The sequence below is a fragment of the Prionailurus bengalensis genome, chromosome D1 (genome assembly GCF_016509475.1).
Source record: "Prionailurus bengalensis isolate Pbe53 chromosome D1, Fcat_Pben_1.1_paternal_pri, whole genome shotgun sequence".
NCBI classification, from domain to species: Eukaryota; Metazoa; Chordata; class Mammalia; order Carnivora; family Felidae; genus Prionailurus; species Prionailurus bengalensis.
Genome location: NC_057346.1, coordinates 75,160,069 through 75,177,953, shown reverse-complemented (window position 1 = coordinate 75,177,953; position 17,885 = coordinate 75,160,069).

Genomic DNA, 17,885 nt, shown 5'->3' with positions numbered 1-17,885 from the left:
TAGAATTTGAAAAAATTTACACAAAAGTAAAAAATATAGTAGAAAAAATTAAATGAAAATATTCTTAATAAAAATTGAAAATAAAAATGAATTTTTTCTCTTTCTGCATTCAAGAAAAAGAAAAGAAATGAAAAAGAGAAAAAAGAAAAAGAAAAAAAGAAAGAAAGAAAAGTGAAGAGATGGACTGGTGAAGACTGAAATACGACTGAAATTACTTTATTTTCCCCTAGAAGTCAAACTATGAAGCGCTTTATAGTCCATGAACTAAGCAGGTGGTGAGACTTGTGTTCCTGAAGAGCGAGGTTGGCCCAGGTGGGCTGGGCTCAGTGTAACGGCTCCGCTCTCCACTAGATGGTGCTGCTAGCCTACTGGGGTGGATTGTTGTGGAGCTTGTAGGTGCGTATACGCATGCGCGGGACTGGTGAAAATGGCATAACCCAGGTACCCAATCTCTAATATCAGAACTCTGTTCTCCCGGATCAGCAATCGCGCACTGGTCCTTTGTCTTCGGCTTCCGTTCACCCCCTCCTTTTATACAGTCCGTGACCAAGCCCCAGGCAGCACCTCCCTCCTGAGTTTTGTCTCTGATGCAGCTGTTTTTCCCAACCCCTTACTTCTGAGGGACTGCGTCTTTGACCTGTTCTGCCCCTCTGAGGAGGGTCTGACCGAGCACTGGCTGGGTGCCGGCAGCCCCCTGGAATGTTTGCGTGTCTGTGCTGCTGCCGATGCCCAGAGACTGTGGCCGGGTGCCAGCCTGCTCCCGAAAAAGTTCGCGACATAGTGTAGCAGCAGCATTTCAGGGATTATGGAATATCACAACATACATCTGGCACCAGGCTTCACCCTTAATGACCTTGTTCCAGCACCAGTGAATGTGGTTGTTCTCTCAGGTGCACTGGGGCCTTGCCTTTGGGGGCGCCACACAGCCTTTACCAGATGTCCTCCCGGCAGGGGAACCGCCTCTCCCTGTGTGGCCTGAAAAACGCCGGACTTCACTCTGTTCCTGGGGATTCGCCTTTCCCACCAGAGCACCACCAGTATCAAGCTACAGAGTTGCAGACTCTGCACTCCCCCTGTTTACAGTCTTAATGGAATTTAAACCCTCTCCTTTCTCCTTTCTCCCTTTCTCCCTTTTTTTTTCAACGTTTATTTATTTTTGGGACAGAGAGAGACAGAGCATGAACGGGGGAGGGGCAGAGAGAGAGGGAGACACAGAATCGGAAACAGGCTCCAGGCTCTGAGCCATCAGCCCAGAGCCTGACGCGGGGCTCGAACTCACGGACCGCAAGGTCGTGACCTGGCTGAAGTCGGACGCTTAACCGACTGCGCCACCCAGGCGCCCCCCTTTCTCCCTTTTTAGTTCAGTCCCTGCAGCTGTTTCCACTTTTCCACTTTCTCTCCAGCTGCTTTTGCGGGGGGAGGTGCTTTTCCCATATTCTCCCTCCCACCCCCTTATCTCCGTCCTTTCTCTGCTCTCAAAAGCGGCTCCCTGCCCTCCGCAGCTTCTCTCTCCCCCAGTTCACCTCTCTGCGCCGTGCACCTGCTGAGTTCTGTGGTTCAGGTTGTGCAGATTGTTGTGTGAATCCTCAGATCAGTTTTCTAGGTGTGCAGGATGGTTTAGTGTTGGTCTGGCTTTGTTTCATGGACGTGAGACACACAAAAAACTTCCATGCTGTTATGCCATCTTGGCTCCTCCCCTAGACAAAATTTTTGATAGGAATACATGATGACAGGGAAAGCAGACAGGCAGACACGAGGTAATTTCAGGAAAGGCACAAAAATTACTCAGGGAGCTTTGAACGATGCACAGGTTTCCTCTCTCAGGTTAATGTCAATTAATTGGTAGAGTCTGTTGAGTGCTGTCTTCAGAGGAATTCTCCAATTCTAACCAGACTTAGTGTGACGAGGTTCTGGGATCCATTATGTCTTTTATGGACAGGGTTTGGGAGGATGCTGCTAGAAAATAGGAGAGGGATAGTAGTAATAAATGAGGATGGAAGGGTAACTCGAAGTCAGCATGTGAATTGTCAGAGAGCCTAGAAAGTTGATTAGACATTGTTTTGTCTAGTTGCTAGAGGTACCAAAAAAAAAAAATTCCTATTCATTTGGCTTTGGATTACACCAAACTGTGGGACCTATCCATTCAAGTGTGTGAGACTCCCGTATCTCTAACAAGTGTCGGCCCATAGACTTCTTCTCTCTGCTCCCCCTTCTGGAAAATCTGAAGTTCAGCATCACAGCAAGTGTGTGAAGAATGACTGTACTTGTCCCACAACCAGATGACTGCAGTCACACCAGAGGGAGGTGTCTTCTTCTCCTTGCAGCTCTCTGGGGGTCTCCATAAGCAAAGGGCAGAACAGCCCAGCATTGGGTCCTCCCTATAAATTTTCACCAACACAACTGTATGATAGAGATAGGGTCAATTGTTTCAATCATGCTCCCCCAGGAAGACAACTTGAAACTACCCAAAATTCATGGCCACTACGGTCGTCAAAACAGTCCTGATGTGTGCAGATTCAGCCCGGACTGAAGAATACTATCTGTCAACAAATGGTAACTGATTCCCAAGGCTCTTCCTCTCCATGGTCTCCGTTTCATCCCCCGTGGAACAACACATTCTTCCTACTGCTGGCAGGCAAACCTCTACCATACAGACCCACAGTCTTTAGGTGAAACCCTTGGAGCCAAATATGATCCCATATGAAAGGTATCATGTGCCTCTGTGGCAACTTCATGAGCTCTTCCTGAGCAGAGGACCTGGCTGAGCCATGCCCTGACGCCTGACCCACAGAAACTCTGAGACAATAAATATGTGCCGCTTTAAACCTCTAAATTAGTGGTAATTTGCTATGCAGCAATAGATAGGCCGGTTCAACAGGAAACTAGATATATGTGTCTGGAATTAGGAGGTTATGGTGAAGATACAAATTTGAAAACCATCAGTATACAGATGGCACGTGTGGTGGCTATTGTCTACCTGCTCCAACCCCAACCGATTCTCCACCCTTCTCAACCTTTCCCTGTGCCCCAGGAGGCTACTTACTACTGAGTATAACACACGGGCTTCCTTGGTTCAGCCAATGGGAGGCACCAGCAAGAGATCAGAAAGTAGGAGAGAGTGGTCAAAATATGTCTTACCCTGCTCCCTCCCAGCTCTGGGACGCACAGTCCTTACACTTGGATGAGAGTAGCTCCTGGTAGACCAGCAGTGCCATCTGGGAGGAGCTTCACCCTCCAACCACCCACTCCTACCACGTGGGGGTTGGCCTTAGTAGGAATAGTGACAGTTCACCTATAGTAACAGCAGGGAAGGGATGGTTCACTTACAGTAACAAAAGGGACGAGAAGGTACATAGTTAAAGATGTTGGCAGGTGACAGAGAGTTGGAACTTTGGGGACTTTCTCTTCTGATTGTTTCCATTGTCCTTCTTAAGGTCATCAGCTGACAATGAAGATGATGGAGAAGGTATCAGAGGCTTAAGGAAAGAAGAAGTCACCAATTATGTAGGAACAACAGAGATGAATGGACTGGGGAGAGGTACTATTGTTGCCTGCAGCACTAAGGACTCTTTGAAGCTGTCAGTCATTTTTCTTCTTATTTATTTTTATTTTAGGGGTGGGGAGGGGCAGAGGGAGAGAGAGGGAGAGAATATCTTAAGCGGGCTCCATGCTCAGCATGGAACCCGAAGTGGGAATCAATCTCATGACAGTGGGATCATGACCTGAGCTGAAATCAAGAGTCAGATGCCTAATTGCCTGAGACACCAAGGCGCCCTGAAGCTGTCAGTCATTTTTAAAGTGATACCATTCAGTGATGTTATTCTCTAGTCATGTTCAGCTGTGAGGGAGCAGACACAAAATAAGCAGATTCAGAATTACCTATGGTTGAGCCCTGTCTGGGTATAGTAGACACTGCTGGGGACCTGTCTAGATCCCTGAAACTCTTGTTGTTGGTTTTTTTCCATCTGTCCATCCACCAGCTGGTGAAGGCGCCACTGCTAATAGCTCGACCAGCGACTTTGAGGCTTGTCCTTGGGTGAATGGAGCCACCTTACCCCGAGGTGCCTGATCGAGGGGGATCAAAGTTACAAGAGCCTCTCCTTGTCTCAAGGTGATTCAGTCCCCATGTTACTCAAAGTCAAGATGAGACTTGACTTTATTATTTTTTTAACTTTATTTTTTTAATTTACATCCAAATTAGTTAACATATAGTTCAACAATGATTTCAGGAGTAGATTCCTTAATGCCCCTTACTCATTTAGCCCATCCCCCTTCCCACACTCCCTCCAGTAACCCTCTGTTCTCCATATTCAAGAGTCTCTTATGCTTTGTCCCCCTCCCTGTTTTTATATTCTTTTTGCTTCCCTTATGTTGATCTGTTTTGTATCTTAAAGACCTCATATGAGTGAAGTCACATGATATTTGTCTTTCTCTGACTAATTTTTCTTAGAGTAATACCCTCCAGCTCCATCCATGTAGTTGCAAATGGTAAAATTTCATTCTTTTTGCTTGCTGAGTAATACTCCATTGTGTGTGTGTGTGTGTGTGTGTGTGTATCACTTCTTCTTTAACCATTCATCCATAGATGGACATCTGGGCTCTTTCCATACTTTGGCTATTGTTGATAGTGCTGCTATAAACATGGGGGTGCATGTGTCCCTTCGAAACAGCACACCTGTATCCCTTGGATAAATACCTAGTAGTGCAATTGCGGCGTCATAGGGTAGTTCTATTTTTAATTTTTTGAGGAACCTCTATCCTGTTTTCCAGAGTGGCTGCACCAGCTTGCATTCCCACCAGCAGTACAAAAGAGATCCTCTTTCTCCGCATCCTCGCCAACATCTGTTGTTGCCTGAGTTGTTCATGTTAGCCATTCAGACAGGTGTGAGGTGGTATCTCATTGTGGTTTTGATGTGTATTTCCCTGATGATGAGTGATGTTGAGCATTTTTTCATGTGTTTGTTGGACATCTGGATGTCTTCTTTGGAGAATTGTCTATTCATGTCTTTTGCCCATTTGTTCACTGGGTTATTTGTTTTTTGGGTGTTGAGTTTGATAAGTTCTTTATAGATTTTGGATACTAACCCTTTGTCTGATATATCGTTTGCAAATATCTTCTCTCATTCCGTCAGTTGCTGATTGTTTCCTTCGCTGTGTAGAAGCTTTTTATTTTGACGAGGTCCCAATAGTTCATTTTTGCTTTTGTTTCCCTTGCCTCCAGAGATAGGTTGAGGAAGAAGTTGCTGCAACCAAGATCAAAGAGGTTTTTGCCTGCTTTCTCCTCGAGGATTTTGATGGCTTCCTGTCTTACATTGAGGTCTTTCATCCATTTTGAGTTTATTTTTGTGTATGGTGTAAGAAAGTGGTCCAGGTTCAATCTTCTGCATGTCGCTGTCCAGTTTTCCCAGGACCACTTGCTGAAGAGACTGTCTTTATTCCATTAGATATTCTTTCCTGCTTTGTCAAAGTTTAGTTGGCCATACATTTGTGGGTCCATTTCTGTGTTCTCTATTCTGTTCCATTGATATGAGTGTCTTTTTTTGTGTCAGAAACTTGACTTTACATGCAACCATTTCCATGCTCAGCTCTGCCTTTTTCTTTATTCTGCTCCCCCCATTCTTTCATGTTTTTTTTGTGAGGATACTCCATTATCTAATCACTTGTGCAAGAATCCCCAGTTCAGGCTCCGCTCCTCAGAACAGCCCAGAGGATGCTACCTCTACCAAGGTGAAAAGGAATGAATGATGAGGGGAGTGTCAGCACGGTTGAGAAGCTCCATGGTGGCTGTCCTCTGCAAGCTGGAACTGGCAGTAGGAGATGCTGTTACAAAGCTGGGCTCTCTGGTTTCAAAAGGGATGATAGGATTCTGGAGTAGTAGAGGCCAGATGGCAGCATTAATCATCAATGACAAGATGACCTTAATCAACCATAACGGGCAGCAACATCAGAGTAGCAGCCAGGGGGGTGCCTGACCTGAAGGAATCTATGGAGATGGAAAGTGGAGCACGGTATTCCTTGGGGCAATAAATATTTGCGGGCATCAAAGATATCACTTAATATACATAATAAAAAGAAATCAAGAGTGAATGAGCAGAAGGTTGAGGTCAGCCACCTCAACAGATTGTCATGATGCTTTATCCAGTTTTCAGACCTAAGCCAGGTCTCAGACCCAGAGCCCACCAATTGAAAAGGAACTTGACAAGCCCATGCCAGGAGGACATCAGAGCAGAGGGGTGAGGCAGACCAGCAGAGCAAAATCAGGGCCTGCATGAGGAGGTGGTCCAAGCAGAATGCTGGCCCAGCGTGGTCAGATTATCAGTTATATGAGGGGGGATTCAGCAAATAAATATATTGGGCATAAAGGGAGTCAGATTTCTCATAGTTAGAAAAGGCAAATACAGGGAAACCTGTGAACCCTGTTGGGTTGGTGTTGCATTGGAATTGGACGTGTAGGTGTAAGCTATTGTAAGCTAATATATTGATAATAATATCACTATACATATATGTAGATACAGAAATATCTATACTTATCTCTCTGTATATGCACACATACACACATACATACATCCTAGGTCTGCCAAGTGGTGGCAGGATGTGGGGGCTGGAAACAGCAATATTCCAATAGATTTTAGTTTCTAAATGCCATTCTCCATTTAAAGGAAGTAAGTCTACTTAAAAAAATGGTTGATCCCAGGACTGAGGCAGGAAGAAAACAAAGATGACCTTGGAAAAGTCGTATTATTGGGGCGCCTGGGTGGCGCAGTCGGTTAAGCGTGGGACTTTAGCCAGGTCACGATCTCGCAGTCCGTGAGTTCGAGCCCCACGTCAGGCTCTGGGCTGATGGCTCAGAGCCTGGAGCCTGTTTCCGATTCTGTGTCTCCCTCTCTCTCTGCCCCTCCCCGTTCATGCTCTGTCTCTCTCTGTCCCAAAAATAAATAAACGTTGAAAAAAAAAATTAAAAAAAAAAAAAAGAAAAGTCGTATTATTCTAGGAAGTAAGGAAGCACTCAAAGAATGATGGAGACATATAAAACAGACACAGAAATCAGGTTATGGGGACTCACGCAGGAAAAATCTGGAACAATATGAGCTTCAAAATAAGTGCTGATAGTACCAGATTATAACTCAATAAACAGTAGGAATCAGTGAGTCCACAATGACAAAAACATAGAAGTGAAAAAAAAATGGGAAACAGAAAAAGTGTTTCCTTATAGTAGAATGCCAACTGAAAAAAGATAGATGGAAATCAACATTTGGCAGCCATTGGAGTAATAATTAGTTAAGGCAAGAAATCTCAATGGATGCTAAAACTAGAGGATTCAAATGGAATGAGGAATGGGATTTAGTATAACCTTAAAGTATTTCCTTACAAAATCCATGCTATTTACAAAGGGAAAAAGAAGTAACTGTAAATGGAGAAACATGGCACACACCATCTTGATCAAGTGATCAAATTAATACCACCATTCATAGGACAAATCCACATCATGCCGGATTGCAACGAGAAGGATACAGCATTGCTTCCGTGGTATTCTGACCAAAATGCATAACCCGGGGCTAATCATGAGGAAACAGTGGACACAACCATGTTGAGGAGTATTCTACGAAATGACTCACCTGTGATCTTCAAAAACATGTAGAAGTCATAAAAGCTGCAGACTGAAGGAGACCACAGAGACGTGACATGTGATCCTGGATTGGAGGCTAAAAAGGACATTCTTTATTTTTTTTTTTAATATTTTTTGGGGGGCGCCTGGGTGGCTCAGTCAGTTAAGCTGACCAACTTCAGCTCAGGTCATGATCTCATGGTCTGTGAGTTTGAGCCCCGCATCGGGCTCTGCACTGACAGCTCGGACCCTGGAGCCTGCTTCCGATTCAGCGTCTCCCTCTCTCTCTGCCCTTCCCCCACTCACGCTCTGTCTCTCTCCCTCTCTCAAAAATAAATAAACATTAAAAAATTTAAAAAAATTTTTGAGAGAGAGAGAGAGAGAAAGGGAGAGGAAGAGAGAGAATCTTAAGCAGGCTCCATGCTCAGTGCTGAGCCCAATGCAGGACTCGATCCCACGACTGTGAGATCATGAACTGAGCCAAAATCAACTCAGATGCATGGGGTACCTGAGGGGTTCAGTGGGTTAAGTGCCCAACTCTTGATTTCGGCTCAGGTCATGATCCCAGGGTCATGGGATCGAGCCCCTGCATCTGACTCCTCGCTGAGCATGGAGCCTGCTTAAGATTCTCTCTCTCTCTCTCTCTCTCTCTCTCTCTCCCTCTACTCTCCCCTGCTTGTGCACTGGTGTTCTCTCTCTCTCTCTCTCTCTCAAACTAAATTTTTTAAAAAAGAGGCAGATGCTTAATTCACTGAGCTACCCAGGTGACCACAAAAAGGACATTCTTTTTTTTTTCAATGTTTATTCATTTTTTGAAAGAGAGAGAGAGACAGAGTGCGAACTCGGGAGGAACAGAAAGAGACGGAGACACAGAATCCAGGGCAGGCTCCAAGCTCCAAGCTGTCAGCACAAAGCCCAATGCAGGGCTCGAACCCACAAACTGCAAGATCATGACCCAAGCTGAAGTCAGACGCTCAACCGACTGAGCCACACAGGCGCCCCTAGGAAGGACATTGCTGATGAAACCTGAATGGGGTTTCTGGGAGAGGGTATACAAGATTTCTTTGTGCTAGTCTTGCAACTTTTTGGTAAGCTTGAAATTGTTTCAAAATATAAAACCTCTGTAAAAAGCCATATCTTAATTTTTTTTTTTTTAAAGAAAGAAAGACTGAGTCCCCTTGGGGAAGTGAAATACCACAGTTAAGTATGTAGAGTAGTGATTCCTCCAGTCCTTCCAAAGTAGTTGACTAACTGTCAGTACTGGGGATAGTACAATGTCTGGGTAAAGGAGAATGCCTGGTTCTTTTGAGGGCTATTATATACAGAGTCGAGTTGACCCAGAAACCCAGGGAACCGAAGTGCCACGCTTGTCCCCTGTTAGAGAAGTAGCACATGGGAGTCAAGTAATAAATGGAATGCTAAGCCAGGTCTGTCTCACCGTGAACTCACAGAGTTCACAGACCAGCTGGTGGTCATCTCTCCAGCTCTTAAATATATATATATATATATATATATATATATATATATATATATAACTGGAATGGTCTTCCTTAGCAGTTAGCAAAAGCCCCATGCTGGTTCCTTAACCTATGGAGTAAAAGCTATTGTGGATGAAAGATCGTATAGTTTCAGAAGTCCCTGAAACTATACCTTTACTAGCCAAAAGAATAAAATTTTTAAAAGCTGCAATCCGGGGGAAATGGCAGAGAATGGTATCCCCTTCAAATACTTAAATGAGGCAGGGGAGCCTGGGTGGCTCAGTCGGCTGGGCCTCTGACTTCGGCTCAGGTCATGATCTCATGGTTCTTGAGTTCGAGCCCCACGTCGGGCTCTGTGCTCACAGCTCAGAGCCTGGAGCCTGCTTCGGATTCTGTGTCTCCCTCTCTCTCTGCCCCTCCCCTGCTCACTCTCTCTCTCTCTCTCTCAAAAATACATAAACATTAAAAAAAAACTTTTTAAATAGTTAAATGATGCATTTAGTCCACTAGTCTGGCCCCTGTACAAAGGAGATGAATATGGCGGACGACATCGGACACTGACATCCACCAACTAGACGTGCCAAGGGCAGATGCCATGCTACGTTTGCTGTCTCTACCAGAACATAGTCACGTGGTCTCTGGTATATGGCATTGCTTTTGACCTGGCAAAGGCGTTATTTTTAATACCCATCAGGAAGGAGGACCAGAAGAAATTTGTTTCAGGGAGGATGCACAAGAGTATATACGACACTTATGCTCTCTGTCGCAAAATATTCAGAAGAGACATGAGCCACCTGGGCATTCCAGAAAATACCGTTTTGGTCCATTATATTGATGCCATCATATTAATTTGACCTGCTGGTCAAGAAGTGACAAGTACTCTGGATATCTAGGAGATAAATATTTAAAAATTCAGGGCCCTGCCTGCCTTATCTGTGAAGTTTTCGGGGTTTGGTGGTTTTAGGCATGCTGGAACACCCCCTTCAAAGTCAAAGACAAGATATTGTACCTTACACCTCCTGCCCCCACGAAAGAAGCGCAAGGTTTGCTAAGCCTCTTTGGGTTTTGGAAGCAGCACATTTCGCAATGGGGGATACTGCGCTGCCCCACGGTGATGTGGAAGGATGCCAGTGTTGAGGGTAACCTAAAGCCAGAAAGGGCCCTGTAGCGATTTCAATCTGCAGTATGTGTAACCCTGTCACTTGGGCCGTAGGGCCCACAGATCCCACGGTACTAGACTTATCTGTGGCAGGAAAAGAGGAACACTCATGCATTGCTGGAGGGAATGTAAGAGAGTGCAGCCACCGTGGAAAAGTTTGGCGGTTCCTCCAAATGCTAAACATAACGGTACCGTCTGACCCAGCAATTCCACTCTTAGGAATAGACCCAAAAGAAAGGAAAATACATGTCCACTCAAACACGTGCACAACCACTCACCGCAGCGTTACTCCTAATAGTGAAAAGGTGGAAACAACCTAAACCCGCGTCAGTTGATGAGTGGGTAAACAAAATGTATACCCATACAGTGGCCTATCATTTGGCAGTAAAAACAAGGAGGTTCTAAAACATGCTACGGCGTGGATGAATCTTGAAAACATTACGTTCAGTGAAAGAAACCAGTCATAAGAGACCACGTATTATGTGATTCCGTTTACGTGAAATACCCAGAAGAGACAAATCCATAGAGACAGAAAGTAGATAAATGGTTGCCTGGGGCTGGGGTGAAGGGAAAGGGAGAGGGGCAGAAATGGGGACTAGCTGCTAAAAGTACAGAGTTTCTTTCTGGGGCCATGAAATGTTCTAAAACTGGATTGTGGCTGGGGCGCCCGGGGGGCTCAGTCGGTTAAGCATCCGACTTTGGCTCAGGACATGATCTGGTGGTCCGTGGGTTGGAGCCCTGCTTTGTGTTCTCTGTGACTCCGTGCTGACAGTTCAGAGCCTGGAGTCTGTTTCGGATTCTGTCTCTCTGTCTCTCTCTCTCTCTCTCTGCCCTTCTCCCACTCACGTTCTGTCTCTCTCTCCCTCTCGAAAATAAAAACACTAAAAGAAAAATATTAAAATTGGACTGTGGTGATATCTGCCCAACTGTGAATATACTAAAAGCCCCTGAACTGTATACTTTGTATCACATGTTAATGCCCACCAGAGGGCACCCGCTGCAGAAGATGCATGAAATAACCAAGTGGACGGGATCCATTAGACAGATGCCTGCCAGCCTCTGTCCTTGGTCACCTGAGTGTTGCTGAAATGGGATCATGAGTGGAACAGCCATGGTGACAGGGTTGCAGGTTACGCCTGGGCCGTGGCAGCACCATATCCCTCTCACCAAGGTTGATCTGGCTACCGCTGCTTCTGATGTCCAATCCGTCAGCAACAAAGACCAAAACTCCAAGACTCCTGCCCCCCAAGGAGGCCAACAAGCAACCTGTTGACATGTGGGCTGTAACTGGAAGCTTCCGTCCTGGAAATGGCAGCAATTCATCGTGACGGGGATTGACGCGTATTCTACGCATTTCAGTTTGCCTTTCCTGCCTCCACCTGCGCCGATATCCAAGGACTCACAGAGTCAGGGCCAGGACCAAGGTGAGGCAAGTGAAGCATCTGGAGTACAAAGGAGGGAGTGATATCCTAAAGTTCGCATCCTAGGCGCCCCTCTTGCCTCGCTCCAGTCCCATCCCTGCAGAGTATCTCATTTACCGGCATGAAAATACAGATGACATTGCTTTGGACCAAGGAACCCTATCAACGGCCAAAGAAAAAAGCAGTGGGCGCGTGGAATCCCCTGCCCTTATCACACATCGCATTATCCCAGAGTGGCCAACCTGATACTGGTGAATTGGCCTCTTAAAGTTGCAGCCGAAGAGTCACATATTTTCAAGCCGATGGCCGCTATAGGCGGAATGTCCTCCGTGGGTAGAACACTTGGGTCCAGGAATGAGGAAATCGAAGTGAGAGTGGTCGCCCTTACCTTTACTCCCAGTGACCCACTTAAGGAATTGGTGCCTCCCATATCTACACTTCTGGACTCTGGGAATCTAGAGGTCCCCAGAGGGAGCATGCTTATACCAGGGAACCGAGTAAGAGTCTCGTTGAACTCAAAATTATGGCTGCCTCCTAGACATTTTGAGTTCTTTGTGCCAGCACACCACCAGCCAAAGAAAGACACCACCATATTCCCAGGAGTAACTGGTCTTTATTATGAGGAGGTAGGGTTGCTACCACATATTGGGGGTAGAGAGGAATATGTTTGCCACTGGAGTGTCCCTTCTTACTCCTGTGCCAAGTTTAACTGTAAATGGGCAAAAGGTAGTAACCATGGCCTAATAAGAACATGATAAAAAGAGGTTCAGACCCGGAGTGTCTAGGTTACTCCACCAGCCAAGCCAACTGGACCGACAGAAATGCTAGAAGAGGGGCACCTGGGTGGCTCCGTCAGTTAAGCGGCCGACTCTCGATTGTGACTCAGGTCGTGATCTCACAGTAGCGGGATCAAGCCCCATGTTGGGCTCCACGCTGAACGCGGAGCTGCGGGGAGAATCCTGCTTGGGATTCTCTCTCCCCTTCTCTCTCTGCCCCTTCCCCACTCAAAATAAATAAGTAAGCTTGAAAAAAGAGAAATGCCAACAGAGGTAAAGAGAATCTGCCACGGGTGGTACAGAAAGGCGACGATAAGTATTTGTGTAGCCTTGGGGCCGGCCCCAGAGCTGGGGGCTTGAAAGTCATCTTATATCCTGCAACTTTCACGACAGCTTGTGGCCATCCAGAATCCTGGAGAAGCTGAGACAAGGTGGAGAGAAGCAAGTGCCTCTAAGTGGTGCTGGGGCTGGCTGGGCAAAAGCAGACGCCGTTGGCGCCCCTGGGATCCCATTTCCCAGTTTGCTATACTTACCCCCCAGCTGCCAACTGAATTCCCGCTAACAGCTCACACTTGCTACTCCACCAGCCAGTTATCCTTGGCCGACTGAATGCACGTCACAGTTTACATTACCCCTGGTGCAGGCTGCCTATGACTAATGATCGCCCATTGTTGGGGGCGTACAGAAGCCCAGATCCCTTGGCTCAAGGCGGGACCACAGTGTGGTGCCATTTATACTCCAGAGCTCCCTGCAAGATGATGATGACAACCTTTGCTGACACCATACTCTGGGGCAGCCTCTTCTTCTTCCCTGACTTTCCTCATTTCCTTACAGGTTCCTCCGGAATGCACAACTTCACGAATCATGTGCACAGGAATCCCCGCTTCTGGAGACCCTGACCTGAGATTGCAAAGGTGAGTTCAGTTTCAGTGTGGGCACAAAACCGAAACGAAATCTAAACTGAAGTAATCACAAGTGCGATTTGAAGTCATCCTCTTGACCAGCGATTCCCAGACCTGGGATTGAAATCACATGGCAGATTTCTTCAAATGCCGTCGCCTGGGTCCTGTACGAGGCCTCCTTAACCAAAACTCCAGAAGTGTAACTGCCAAGTCTCAGTTTTCATGAAGTTCTCCTGGCAGGACTGGTTATTAAGGTTTTGGAATCCATTAGTTCAAACAGTTCATTTGTACTGATCTGTAGCGGATGGTTTTGGTATACCTCTGTATGAACTTGTAGGATGTGCAAGATGAAACTTTGAGGCCTCTCCCAATAGTACAAGTCTGTAATTCAGTTAACTGGTCATTACACATCAATATTCCTTAATGGAAACAAAAACTGATCTTGATTTTAAATCAAACGCAGGATGATTATTCACTACACATATAATTTAGTGTGAAATGTGACATAAAAATTTCTAAATATTGTACATTTCATCGATTACATTTTACAAAATGCTAATGGTTCTTTTTACTATATACATTGGTATGCGTTACTGTATTTGGTCGTTACAGACTAGGTAACGCTGTGGTAATAAACACCACCAGAATCATAGTGACGTAACACAGAAGAAGTTTATTTCCTTTTCTTTAAAAAAAAATTTTTTTTTAACGCTTATTTATCTTTGAGAGACAGTGAGAGACAGCATGAGCAGGGGAAGGGCAGAGAAAGAGAGAGACACAGAAACCAAAGCAGGTTCCGGGCTCTGAGCTGTCAGCACAGAGCCGGATGCGGGGCTTGAACTCACGAACTGCGAGATCATAACCTGAGCCCAAGTCAGACACTTACCTGACTGAGCCACCCGGGTGCCCCAGTTTATTTCCTTTTCATACAAAGTCCACAACATGTCTGGGCACTTTCAGAGCCACTGTCCTCCAGGTCCACCACTCAGCAGTGCAGGAAACTTACATCTTAAAATACTTCCCTTTCAACATGAGGCTTAGGGTTCACTGATGCTACAGAGACTTGCACTGGAGATTAAATGCTGTGGCCCTAAGGCAACCTCTGGCCGTTTCCATTGATCACACAGATCATAACCTATTGGGCAGCATTAGTAATGCGGTAAGTGCGAGAGCCAAGGCAGGGAAATCCCCAAGGCAGGGGAATGCTGCTGGATGCCCAGAATGAGGGAAGAACTGCATATTGGGAAGGCTAGCAATGCCTACAACAGTTGTTAAATAAAATGCAGAAGAATCATGAACATGGAAAGAAAAAGAAAGAACTATATGTATATATATATTCCACCACTGCTATTGGGTTTAGGTTTGTTTCCCTTGAATCATTGGAAATACAAGTTCTGGGACACCTGGGTGGCTTAGTCTGTTGAGCGTTCCACTCTTGATGTCGGCTCAGGTCATGATCCCACGGTTTGTGGGTTCAAGTCCTGAATCACGCTCTGAGCTGACAGAGCAGAACCTGCTTGGGATCCTCTCACTCCCTCTCCCTCTGCCCCCTCCCCCAATACATAAATAAACTTAAAAAAAAATAAAAAGAAAACACAAGTTGTTTTGAATAATGTTTATTTTTTGTTTTATAATTATGTACTCTCACTGTAAAATATTTTAAAAGTACATCAATATGTGCCAAAAAAATTTAAACCCTTGTAATCTCACCTCCAAAATATAGCATACAATTTTTTTTCTTTTCTTTTTTTTTTTTAAGCAGGCTTCACACCCAGTGTAGCCTGGGTTGAACTCACAACCCTGAGATCAAGACCTGAAATCAAGGGATGCCTGAGTGGCTCAGTTGGTTGAGCATCTGACTCTTGATTTCAGCTCAGGTCAGGATCTCACAGTTCATAGGTTTGAGCCCTACGTCAGGTTCAGCACTGACAGGGTGGAGCCTGCTTGGGATTCTCTCTCTGCATCTCTCTCTGCCCCTCTCTCACTCACTCTTGTGCTCTCTCATAAATAAATAAATAAATAAATAAAATATTTTTTAAAAAAAGACCTGAGCTGAGATCAAGAGTCAGAAGCTTAACTGACGGAGCCACCCAGATGTCCCATCCACGTACAATTTTTAATCAAAATTGGAATCAGACTATTTACACTGATTTGTAATACGATTGTTCTCCTTATCAATACATATAAATTCAATTTTTAATTCCACTGTGCTAATGATCATCAATTGTGATTTCAGGCAAGGTACTTCTCTCTGGATCTCTGTCTCTAAAGTGGGGATATTATAAGAGATCATCTCTAGGTTAGTCTTCCAGATCTGGTGATTTGTGAATATATGCAGCTCCTGATGTCTGTATACCTTCCTCTCTCTCTCTCTCCTCTTCTCATATAACTAGGAAAATGAAGACCTTGAACCAGCCTCCCTCAGGTTCTACTTTCAGGACCCAGAATAACTTTCAAGGGTAGGGCTTCTGTCTGTCAGAACGATGCCCTGAGGCCTCAATTGCTCTCAACCGGATATCCTAAATCTCCTTAGGGCCCTGAGTCCCTGGCCAAATCACTGTTAGAAATTTTTGCCAAACCAGATTACCATTACTTGGAATTGGTGAATCTCAGAGAATCTCTGATTACATAAGAGTATTGGGGCTTGTTTTCTCCCCACCCCTTACCCAATAAAATGTAAGCTCATAAAAGAAGGACTTTGTTTTGTTCGCAACTTGTACACCTGTCACTTAGGAAGTTTCTGGAACATAGTAGGTACACAATAAGTATTGGATCATTTGAATAAGTGAATCTAACCTTATCCCTACCCTTTTCTAGCAGTCCTAAGAAGGACTCTTGCAGGGCAACTGGGTGGCTCAGTCGGTTACGCGTCCGACTTCCGCTCAGGTCATGAGCTCACCATTCGTGGGTTCAAGTCCCATGTCATGCTCTGTGCTGACAGCTTGGAGCCCGGATCCTGCTTTGGATTCTTTGTCTCTCTCTTTCTCTGCCCCTCCCCTGCTCATGCTCTGTCGCTTTCTCTCTCTCTCTCTCTCTCAAAAATAAACACAAAAAAAAATAAAAAAAAAAACAAAACAGAAGGACTCCTGCCACATGTGTTTCTACACCTGCAACAACGGAGAGAGATTATGTCCTAGAATAACCAATCCCACCGTTGCACTGAGAAACAGGCGTAACTGGAGGATGGCAGAGTGGATCTCAACACATCGGCTACCCCAACTGGTGGATACGTCAAATGGGCAAAAGTTGTCTCTGGGAGTGGACATACAACCTTCAGAAACAGTCACTATTCTATTTTTAGGCCGTATATTACTTTACAGGACATTTATGCCCTTTTTAAAAATCTTACCTTGAGGGTTAGGCAGAGGCAAGATTCTAAATTCAGTATTTGTTGAACGCATGAGCCTGTCTGCAATTTTTACATAGGTCACCAGGGGGCGCACTTGTTGCTTAAATCATCTCCGTCGTCTCTGGCTGGGGACCTGCAGAGTCTTAGGGTGACACCGGACTTGAGGAATTAAATAATCACAGATATTTAGGTCCTACAACAAAGGAACGATGCTACAAGTAAGATTACCTAGCAAGACAGATATCAGGGGCACATTACATCTACGGAGGAGGGTGGATAGAAATCCTTCCTTTACCACCGATTAAATGCCCAGAGAGTCAGAGAGGAGCAAGTCAAAGACCTACTGCTGAGTATTATGGCTTCAAAGTGAAGAGGTATCAGGGTCTTGCTGACCTTGAAGGAGAGTCACAGAGACCTGCTGGTGCTGCCTTATTCTCTAAATCTCTGGCGGTCTCCTATAATGTTAGCGCTATAAGGAAAGGCAAGAGCGTTCAAGCATTTCCTCCAACCTTCCATTTTATAGGTGGGGAAACTGAAGCCCAGAGAAAAATAAATTTCTTACCCAAGGTGAAACGACTGTCTAATGGCAGAGCCAGAATTAAAACTCAAGAGTTCATTTCACTGAGTATTTAATAGTTTGGCTGGGGAGGGGTGGTTCTTTAGCAATAACCTTTTGGATTCAGGAAAACCTAAACTCTATTGGTGATAAGACTGATCTTTTCAGAAGAGATTATTGATTTTGACATCTTTGCTCCAAAGAGAGAGAGAGAGAGAGAGAGAGAGAGAAGACAGGGAGGGAGGGATGATGGGAAGGGAAAGGAAAGGAAGGGAAAGAAGGGGTGGGGAGGGGAGAGAAGGGGAGGGCAAGGGAGGGGGAGGGGAGGAGCAGGGAGAGGAGAGGAGGAGAGGAGAGGGGAAGGGAAGGGAAGGGGAGGGGAGAGATAGGAAGGGAAGGAAGGAGAGGGAATGGGAGAGAGAAGGGGAGGGGAGAAAAGGGAAGGGGAGAATAGGGGAGGGGAGAGGAGGGCAGGGCAGGGCAGGGAGACAAGAGTTTTCTGCTGGCCCTGTCTCCAGGCAGCCTCTGGTGCTGCTGTCTTCCTAGCAACAAAAGCTATGCTGCATTGTTTGAAGTACTCATTTTTTTTTTCAAAATCAAAAGATGAAGGATAAACTCCCAAAACAAAAGGCATTTTT